Genomic DNA, 11483 nt, shown 5'->3' with positions numbered 1-11483 from the left:
ATGCTTCTAGAGAAGTTGTTGCCGGCCACAAGAAGAAGAGAAGAGGGAAAAGCTAGGGGCGGCCACCAAAGAAGAAAAGAGAGGAAGAATAGAATAGAGTCGTTAGCCATGAAGGCACCTCTACCCCCTCTTTTATAATCCTTGGTCTTGGCAAATAAGGAAATTTTAATAAAAACTTCCTTAATTCTTTTGCCATGAAAAGTAAAATTTAATTAATTAAAAATCAATTTTCTTTTCTCAATTCATATGGCCGACCACCACAAGCTATAAACAAGGAGAGTTTTAATTAATTAAAACTTCCTAATTTGTCTCCAGAAATTTATAAAAATTTCTCCAATAATTTTAATCCCTTCATGGATAGTTATAAAAAGGAAATTTTATAAATTAAAATCTTTCTTTTAAACATGCGGATAATTTTTCAAAAGGAAAGTTATCTCTAAAAATTAAAATCTCCTTTCAATCTACAAATAAGGAAAGACATCAAATCTTTTCTTAATCTTTTGTAGAAACTTATAAAAGAGATATTTAATTTTTAAACTCTCTTTTAAATCATGAACATGGTTTAAAAAAGGAAAGTTTTCTCAAAATTAAAATCTACCTTTCAATCTACAAATAAGGAAAGATTTCAAATCTTTTCTTAATCTTTTTTAGAAAGCTATAAAAGGAAAGATTTAAATTTCAAACTCTCTTTTAAAAATATGATATCTACATAAGAAATAATTTTAATAAAAATCCATTTTTAATATGATGTGGCCAGCCACCTAAGCTTGAGCTCCAAGCAATTGGCCGGCCACCTTAAGGCTCAACCTATAGGCTTGGCCGGCCCTAAGCTTGAGCTTCAAGCTTGGCTTGGCCGACCCCTATAGGTTGGGTAAGAAGGTGGGTATGTGGTGGGTATAAATTTCTATATACAAGAGGCTACGATAGGGACCAAGAGGAGAAATTGGTTTTGGTCTCCCGATGAAATTAAGCATCCCGTGTTCACCCCGAACACATAACTTAATTTCATCAATAATAATTCATTCCACTAAAGAACTATTATTGAACTACCGCACCAATCCCAAATTATATTTTGGGCTCCTTCTTATTATGAGTGTGTTAATCTCCTTATGTTTAAGATGTCGAATGTCCACTAATTAAATGAGTTACTGACAACTCACTTAATTAATATCTTAGTCCAAGAGTAGTACCACTCAACATTATCGTTATGTCAGACTAAGTCCACCTACAGGGTTTAACATGACAATCTTTATGAGTTCCTCTTGGGGACATTATCAACCTAGATCAATAGGACACAGTTTCCTTCTATAATCAACAACACACACTATAAGTGATATCATTTCCCAACTTATCGGGCTTATTGATTTATCGAACTAAATCTCACCCATTGATAAATTAAAGAAATAAATATCAAATATATGTGTTTGTTATTATATTAGAATTAAGAGCACACACTTCCATAATAACTGAGGTCTTTATTCCTTTATAAAGTCAGTATAAAAGAAACGACCTCTAATGGTCCTACTCAATACACTCTAAGTGTACTAGTGTAATTATATAGTTAAGATAAACTAATACCTAATTACACTACGACCTCTAATGGTTTGTTTCTTTCCATCTTGGTCGTGAGCTACTGTTTATAATTTATAAAGAATCGATAACACGATCTTCTGTGTGTGACACCACACACTATGTTATCTACAATATAAATTAATTGAACATCTACATTTGGTATATATAAATGTAGACACTTGACCAATGTGATTCTTATTTCTAAATAAATGTTTATATCAAAAGCTAGGCTTTTAGTATACATCCTAACTAGTTAGTGAGAGCATAGTCATCTTTCTCATATTGTATGTAGATGACATACTTCTCATTGGAAATGATATCCCTACTCTTCAACTAGTGAAGATGTGACTTGGGAATTATTTCTTAATGAAGGACTTAGGTGAAGCAGCTTACATTTTAAGCACCAAGATCCATAGAGATAGATCTAAGAGATTGTTTGATCTAAGTCAGAGTACATATATTGACATGGTGTTGGTGCAGGGAGCACCAGACAATCAAACCAGTATTTTGATAACGGCAAAGGGTTTAAAGTTAAGTTGTCTTATTATTTAACAAGTGTGACTAAGCTTATAGGAAAGTCCTAAGTTATCTTAGGTAAAAGTCCTAGTGGATTCTAGGCAGGTGGAAAGTCTTAGCTGCAGTTAGGCAACGAAGTCCTAGTCCAAGAGACTAGGCAAAGCCTTGGCGGGTCGAGAACATTGAGCAAAATCCTAGTGTCGAGAATATTAGGTGAAAATCCTAGGGGTCGCAAACACTAGGTGGAAGACTGGATGGGTTGAGATCGGACGTTTAGCATGAAGTCGTAACATCTCAGATGCTGAGTAAAAGTCCAAACCGTCTGGAGGACTGATCTGACAAAAGGTAATTTCTCCTGAGAGAAATAGGTGAGGATGCTTTTCCCGTTGAGGGAATAGTAGGTATTGGTTCGACCTAAGGAATAATATTATGCTAACTTTGTCTTGCAGTGTATATTTTGTATTTTGGACTAACATGGCTTGCAGGGAGTGAAAAGCACAAAATAAGCTCAAATGAACAGTGCTCAAGGCGCCTCCGGTGAGGTTGGAGGCACCTCAAACACCTTGGCTGAAGGCTCATGCGGAGAGGCGGGGAGGCACCTTCCATGTGCCTGAAGGTGCCTTGGAGCTAGGATGGAAGGTGCCTTCAGATGGATAAATAACACAGACTGCGAAGCTTATTGACACGGAGAAGTTGGGGATAAGTTGCAAAGCTGGATGTGTCTTTAAGGGGGTTGAAGGTGCCTTCAATAGCCCATAAAAGGCTAGTTCGAGCAAAGGGTTGAACACACTTCATTTTCGTAACCTTTCTCCTGCATGCTGCTCCAAAGATGATCCTACTACTCCGCGACACAACTCTGATGACCAAAAGCATGACCTTCCAAATCCTCAAAAGTAGTCGGTATATTTTCAATTGTAGTACTTAAATCATTAATCTATTATACTCATCTTTGTAAAGATTTTCCAAATTGATAGTGAAATGTCCAACAAAAGCAATCGACGATTGCAGGTCTTGGAGTAGGAGTCGTCAAAGTCTATGAACCAAGTAAAATCAACATGTGTTAGCGATTGTTTTACTTTCGCTATTTTGCTAACTATTTCCGCTGCATTTATTCTGTATTTTTCGAAAAGTGAGAGAAAGCCATGAGTGCTATTCATCTCCCCCTTCCTTCTAGTACGTCTCGATCCTATAATTGGTATCAAAGTGAGGACACTCTGAATTAGTGAAACTACCAATCAAGCAGGAGGTTTCTTTTTGAAAAATAAAATTGTATACTGCCTTTCATTTTTTCCCTCCAAATTTTATTTTGAAAATTTCACTTTTATTTTTTCACCATTAGTCAGAGTTGGTGAAATATTGCATTTAACAAAATTTTTCATAATATTTTTTTTATTTTATTATTTTTCTCAAAACTTGTAAACCACCCTTATTTTATTGGGTGAATTACATTTTACCCCTTGAGGTTTGGTTAAAGTATGAAACAACCCTCGTGGTTTCAAAAGTAACAAAAAAACCCCTAAGGTTTGGCTATAGTAATAAAAAAAGCCCCTTGACTGATCAGTGATAGTAGTCAACCGGCAAAGATAAGAAAAGGACATATATACTCCTGCGTTTCAGCGGGGAAAAAAGTAAAAAATTACCTGAAGCAGCTGAAAATTAACTAAAGTAAAAAAATTACTGCAGCTTAAGAGAGTCATTCCACTGATCGATTGTGTAAACCTTAAACCCACAAAGCCAGAATATCTTTGATTACAAATTCCTTACCGAAATGTAATTGATTACTCTTTACAGTGAAAGAAACAAACGTGGGAAAGAGGAGTCTGGTTGGGAGCATAAGACGAGGAGAACGGCTAGTTGTGGTTTGGAGCATAAGATGAGGAGAACGGATTTTTGCAATAGATACATTTCGGTAAGAAATTTGTAATCAAAGATATTCTGCCTTTGTGGGTTTAGGGTTACACAATAGATCAATGGAATGAATCTCTCAAGCTGCAGTAATTTTTTATTTTAGTTAATTTTTAGCTGCTTAAGGTAATGTTTTACTTTTTCCCCTCGTTAAAACGCAAGGGTATATATGTCTTTTTCTTATCTTTGTCGGTTGACTACTATCACCGACCAGTCAAGGGGCTTTTTGTTAGTTTAGCCAAACTTCAAGGGCTTTTTTGTTACTTTTGAAACCACGAGGGGCGTTTCGTACTTTAACCAAACCTCAAGGGGTAAAATGTAATTCACCCTATTTTATTTTTCTCTAGCACTACTAATCCAAGACCAAGTGGGGCATTTGTCATTTTTCTAATTATGTACAAGATTTTTCTCAATAGCCCACCAAGAAGGCTACAAAACCGCTCATCCACCTCTTCTCTCTGGTGAAGACTTCGGGTACTAAAAATGCCTGATGGAGCACCATCTCAAGACCCAAGTAGGGATTATAATCCAAACTGGATTCACATTTCCCACAGACGATAGAGTACCCATCCCCTGTGACAAGTGGGATACACAAACAAAGAGGAAGATCGAGGTGGATGCAAAAGCAACATGTAGCCTCCAATGTAGCCTAACTAAAGATGAGTTGAACCGGGTGGGCCCCTTCAACAGCGCTAAGGAGTTATGGGAGAAATTAATCTAACTACATGAGGGCATCTCTGATGCAAAAGTAAGTAAACGTGACTTAATATTAAATAGGTTATATAACATTAAAATGCACGAAGGTGAGTCGATGAGTCAATTACACGCTCGCATCCAAGATTGTAACGACCCGCCTTCTAACTACTAGGCTGTAAGGCGAATCGCTACAGTTGTACTGTACTGACTATGCGGAAAACTGATCTAATTTGAATTTTTATGCTACTGATATCTGATCAGAATACATGTTATTGGTTCTACATGTGCTAAAGGATGTGATCTAAGGGATACCTGGTGTATCCTACATCCCCTATGGTCAAAGAGCTGGACTGATAAGTTTCTTGGACAAAACCTGAGCTTCCCAACCGATCCACGGATCGATCCAGGCTGCTACTGGCGCGGATGAACACCCTGGATCGGTCAGCTGACCGATCCAGAAGCTGCATCGCTTCTGTATGCTGCTGGATCGGTCTACCGACTGATCCAGGAGTACACTGATCGGTCTGTAGACCGATCCAGTGGCTCACTGATCGGTCGGCAGACTGATCAGTGAGTTTCTGAACCCACTGTTCGCCGCTGGATCGGTCGGCCGACCGATCCATAAACGACGCCAACTTTCTGTTCGCGCCTGGATCGGTCAGCTGACCGATCAGTGACACGAACCAACTCTGATCGGTCTGCGGACCGATCAGGAGTTTCTGATTTCGAATCAGAAACTCTGATTTCAGCACTGCTTCGTGCCAAAACCTCATACAACAACTACCTAATGCATAATAAACTATTCTAATAACATGTAGTAACAATTCTAAACTGGTTCATGGCATTTTACTCACTAAAACGCATTTTAACAACTTAAAGTGCATGGAAGTATAAATTTCTAAAAGTTCTAATTGTTTAAACTTGCTAAGGTTCAAGAGTGCATAAAACATGAAAACTAGAACTAATAAACTGTAAAGTGATAAAGTAAATGCTAGATCCCCAGAGGGTCTTTTATTCCAGTTCCTGCCACACACACCATCCTTTGCATTGTCCTCCAGCTCCCTCTGCTAGTCCATCTTTCCTTTACCTTTATCTGCAGTATAAGGAAAAATAGTATCTGTAAGCTTAAAGCTTAGTAAGAAACCATCTACCTCACAAAAACATGCAAGCGATGCAAATATGCTTCGGAAATCATGTTATTTGAAAACATGCATTGAGCTTATTAAAGCATGGCATACTGAAACATGGTATATACACTGAAACATGGCATGCATCATAACCTAAGCATATAATCATATCATAGCATCAACTAGAATAAACTACGCTGAAAATCGAACTGAAACTGAAACTATACTTGAGCTAAACTAGTGCTGTTCTGATGCTATAGACACATATCTGAATAAACTTTGAAAACTAATAGATATAAGTGAAAATACATAATCATGTTGTTTGGGCCCGGCAACTGTACTTGCTGTGCGCGCATCCCTAACTAGACCCGGGTTTGCAAGTCCCGAATTTAGTAGGGTTAACTAGGTTATCTAAACCTAGGGACGACTGTGGGAGTCCAACCCAATGGATATCTGATCCAGTACAGTGCCACTGAAAATAAAATACTGAATATAGCTAACTGTTTTAACTTGCTGTTTCTAGGTTATCTGAACCTAGAGCTAGGTTATCTAAACCTAGAGGCGACTATGGGAGCCCACCCATTGGACCGTAATCCCATATAAACTAAAATAAACTGATTTGCTGTTTTAAACGCTTCTAATGCATTTAACTGCTATTAAAATGCCTAAGTTGCATTTTTCTACTGATCTAGTTATTTTGTCAAACACCTAGTGTGCCCCAACTCTCCTCTTCATTAGGGAGATCACCTTTAGGCACCCGACAACGTCTACAACCCCAAACTGAAGAGGGTAAACGTGTCCGGCCCATCTAAAGGTGCTCAACTAAATCCCTAAACCTGCGAGGAGGGTTAAAAACACCCTACATGTCGACAAAACCTGCATAAAACCAAACTAATGCACAGAAAATCCAAACGGAGCTATTATACTGCAGGTGAGGGGTTTCTTACCTCAATCGGAAGGTTTTCTTACGATTCTATTCGCTAGAACTCCGGTGGAGATGACCTTCTCGACGATCCGATCACGTCTTCGCGTTCCTCTCGCGGAGAAGAACCTCTTTCGTGTTGGAGTCATCGCCGGAAGGTAACCTTGGGACCCTAGGAAGAAAGCCCTAGCCTTTCCTTGATGTGGCGCCGAGAGAAGGAGGAAGAAAAGGAGGGGGCGGCGTGAATGGTTTCGGTGAAGAGGGAATTGCCGAACCAACTTCTAAAATAAACCAAACCCTCTTTAAGTTTTTTAATTTATATTAAGTGGTTTAATAAACCCAACTCTAATATAAATATATTTGGTTCTCCTTTCTTTCAGCACGGCCCTGCTGGGTTCAACCGGTTACTAACATTATCCCTAAACCATAGGTCTCGGGTTCGATTCCTGCCTAAGCTATTTTGCGGTTCTATTTATTTTTGCTGCTTCCGCTACTCGAAAAATTCCGAAAAAATATCTAAAAATTCCAGAAAAATCGTAGAATAATTCTAAAATAAATTCGGGAATTTTTCGGGCTTTACAAAGATCTTCTGAATGGCCTCCACGCAATCAAAAAACAAAGTGGAGAATCACGACATCATCAGGTATGCGTTAAACTACTTTGCTAGGAATACACTGTGGGCATCAATGGTAGACGAGATATCTAAGGATCTTTCCATAATTACATTAGATGAATTATTTTCTGAATTTGAACTTCATGAACAAATTAATACTACTCGAGCTGAGAAAGGTATTGCGCTACTTGTAGGGAAACTGATAAATAAGAAGTAAAAAACCTAAGTGCTAAACCAAACCCGAATCCAGAGATGAATCGGATTTCGAAGGCGAAGACGAAGTCACCACCAAACTAGTCAAACCAGTTTGAAAAGTACTTAAGAAGAAGAAGGTGACTCAATCAGGCACAAAGGTCAAGTCTGAAGTTATCTGCTATGACTGCAACAAAAAGGGACACTATGAGTCGGAATGTCCAAACCAGAAGCAAAGAAGAAAGAAGGTTTTAAAAGCAACATGGTCTGAATCCTCAAAAACTTTGATGAAAAACATGAGCAAGCAAACTTCCTTAGACCAGTACAAGCGTACATTGCCGAAACCGAATTTGAGTTTGAAACTGGAGCTAAACCAAAAACTGAGTCCGAAAGAAGCCACGGATTTGTATCCGTTTCTAAACAATATTATAAGTTCTCTAATTGCTGGTACTCAAGTAGATGAATTACAAAACTTGATTACATACTTGTTGAGAAAGTTGGCCAAAACCAATATCCCAGTCAAGTTACTCCAAAAGGAGGTAACAGTCAGAAAATTTATAGGAAATTCATTAATGGTCAGAAAATTTAAAAAAAAAATTATTCTAATAGAATATCTACTGCCTTATCATTATAAAAATTTTGAACAAAAAACTCTAACAAAAAGTTTGCATGAAAAAATATTTTTATAAGTAAAGAACTTCTAACCTAGCAAATAAATTAAATTATAAAAAATTTAATCTAGACATGATTTTGGAACCCAATATAGGTTCCTACCTACTGGATTAATAAGATATTTTTTTAGAAACATATTTTCATGACACTTTTACAATTTGACGTTTGTGATATCTAAAATATCCATTAATCTTTTAAAAATTTCTAAAATTTTAAACATTTGAACATGAATGATTCTTTTTAAATTTTTCTAGTTGATCCTTCAACTTTTCATTTTCAACCTTCAATTTATCGAAATCTTCTAATAGGCATGATTTTGCTAAGGTAACACTTAATTTTAAATTCTCCTTTCTTAATTGTTCATTTTTTATTTCTAGTTTACAAGAACTTATAGAAAGTATTTTGATAAATTTATATAATTTATCAGGAGGTATAGAACATAGCTTACTTACCAAGTCAATCTCGTTATTCGATGCTCCCCCGTCATCGATGCTTTCTTCTAAAGTGTCTCCCCTTTTGTCTATGCTCATCTCTGAGGTACTTTCATCATCTTTCTGGTGATCAACTATGAGTGCTAGTCTGGCATACGCTTCCAGCTCGAAATCAGATGATGACTCATCACACGTTGCTCTGAGGTTATTGTGTTTGGTTTTATTTGGCCCTTTATCCTTCTCTTTTGTCTTGTTCTTCAGTTTTAGGCAGTTATCTTTTACGTGACCTTCATCATTTCAATTGTATAATCTAATTTTTCTTTTACCTCGAAGAAGCTTCATTGTCTGTTTCTTACCAAAGTTATTTGACTTAAAAAATTTTGAAAACTTCCTTATCATAAAATCTACATCATCTTCATCGAGTGATGTGTTAGAATCTAGTTTGTCCTTTCTGGCTTATAGTGCTAGGTTATGTTTTGTCTCTATTTCTTTTGTAACTCCTACACATCAAGACTCATGTAATTTGAAAGTTGAGAATAATTATTTTATGGTACTTTCCTCCAAGATATTAGAGATGTAGTATGCATCTACTAAGATTGATTACTCTTGTGTTCTCAAAAAGGCATTAAGTGCGTGCTGATTAAGTCTCGATTTGTTACCGATTCTCCGAGGTTGTTGAGGTAGGTGATCAGGTCCTTGATCTTTACATGAAGTTGAGCCACCATCTCTCCCTTATTTATCCAGAGGTTTGTTAGCTAATTTCAAAGGATGCCCCATCTTGCTAGCTTGGCTTCTAGGTACCTTCGTGCAACTCCAGAAACTTCTCCCAAAATTCTTTTACTGAGTCATAAACTCTGATTCGGTTGACTTCTTAGGTCGATAGTATGGTAAGTAGATGAAATTCTGCTTTACCATTAACTATGAATTCGGCCTACTCCTTGTTCCAAAGATACTCTTCCTTCTCTACTCCATGTTGATTTTTAGGTACTACAAAATCACTTTTTAACGTTAAAAATATATCAAAACTAGTTTTAAAGTATATCTCCATTTTGCACTTCTAAAGTGCAAATTCTCCTTCGAACTTAGGTGGGTGAATGTTGGATTCTGCCATTGTCTTCTTACTTTAGATAGCGGTTAGTCCTTCTATAGCAGTCCGGGCTCTAATACAATTGTTGGTCCTGGTGCGGCCAGTAAGAGGGGGTGAATTATCGTAAAATTACCAATACACCCTTCTCATTCTTTTAACTTGAATTAAATGAACACTTAATTAAAGTAAACTAAAATAAAATAAAATAAGAGAATACCGAGATTTACTTAGTTTACAACTGGGAAGGTTGCTAATCCAAGGCAATGTGAGCACTAGCAAAATCTCCTTCTTCAAGCAAAGTTATAGGTGGAGAAGCCCCTTACAATGTTTGAAAGTACAACTAGTAAATATGAAAAAAAGAATAAAATTGAAGTACAAAAAGTGTTGTGTTAAATTCCTAGGACTAGGGCTCTATTTATAGTTCACTGGTCGAAATAACCATTTTGATGAAGTAGCACTTTTGGGCACCTGGACATGATCTTGGCACCCCAACGGTGCAAGTTTACCAGCTTCACAATGGCTTAGAGATAAAACTTTATCCCTACCCGAGCACTTGAACTGGTTTAGGTGCCTGGAGTTTTGCTGACATAGACCTATGACCTATCCATGTTGTAACAGCTTGAAGAGATGGCCTTTGTTGACCCAGGGCGATCCGAACTCCCGGATGGGTATAGGCACTTGGAGTTCGGGTGCCTGAACTTGATCCAAGCACCTGGACAAGTCAACTTCGTGTTGAATTGTCTGACTTATGCTCTAGTCGTTTGGGTGATTCTCCGGTCATCCAAAGTTAAGCTCACCCGAACCCAACTCTGGCCTTCTTTCCTCGAGCAGTCTTCCACTCCAACTTCTCATCCCTCGGAAGCACCACATGCATCCTTCTCATCCATCGGTGTACTCTTCCCTAACTTCTTGTCCCTCGGATGCACTGAGCTCGTTGACTTACTTTTCGTACTATCCTTCTCGTCCACTGTGTCTTTCGCTTGACTTCTTATGTTCCTAAGTCCCTGCACACTTAGACATATGGCATCAAACACAATATGGCCAACTTGATTTGGTTGATCATATCAAAACCAATCCGAGTACTTACAAAAAATACAAGGAATGTAATTTTCATATAACTAGATACAATTGTTTAATACTAAAGTAACTAACATTATGGAAATAAGAAATGAAAGTGAGTAACAACATCATTTACTAAGGTGAGGATAACAAAGATACACAAACTACGTGAATTTTAATTCTTCTATACTCTAAAGGGATACATAGTTAACTTAAACAAGTTTAAATATTTTTTAATTATTTTAAAATTTATTTTTTAAAAATAATAATAATTTTGAACCATCGTGGACCATGAATCATTGATCAAATCATAACCAACAATTTAGAATAGTGGCAACCTTAAATTGTGAAATTATTCCAATCTTTTTAACCCTAAATAGCCCCTTACTACCTTATACAAAGATTATTATATATGAGAATTAAAAATGCACCTCTCAATATTACATAATTATAGATGGCCTCACAATAGTCATTTAAACCACTCACCCAACCTGCATTTCTTGTACTTTATTTTTAAGATAATTTACTAAATCGTAGCTAACTTTCCCTAATATCCAAACTGCATTCCCAAGTTTTATATTTACCAAAATATGTATCTATTTTCATTTATACACTTCCTTCTTCCTTTCATTAGCATTTGATTCTTGTTACATTATCAGTTCATTGTTATGTGTACAGTTAACTGCTCCAG

The sequence above is a fragment of the Zingiber officinale genome, chromosome 4A (assembly GCF_018446385.1).
Source record: "Zingiber officinale cultivar Zhangliang chromosome 4A, Zo_v1.1, whole genome shotgun sequence".
In the NCBI taxonomy this organism is placed as follows: Eukaryota; Viridiplantae; Streptophyta; class Magnoliopsida; order Zingiberales; family Zingiberaceae; genus Zingiber; species Zingiber officinale.
This window is presented reverse-complemented; position numbering follows the sequence as displayed.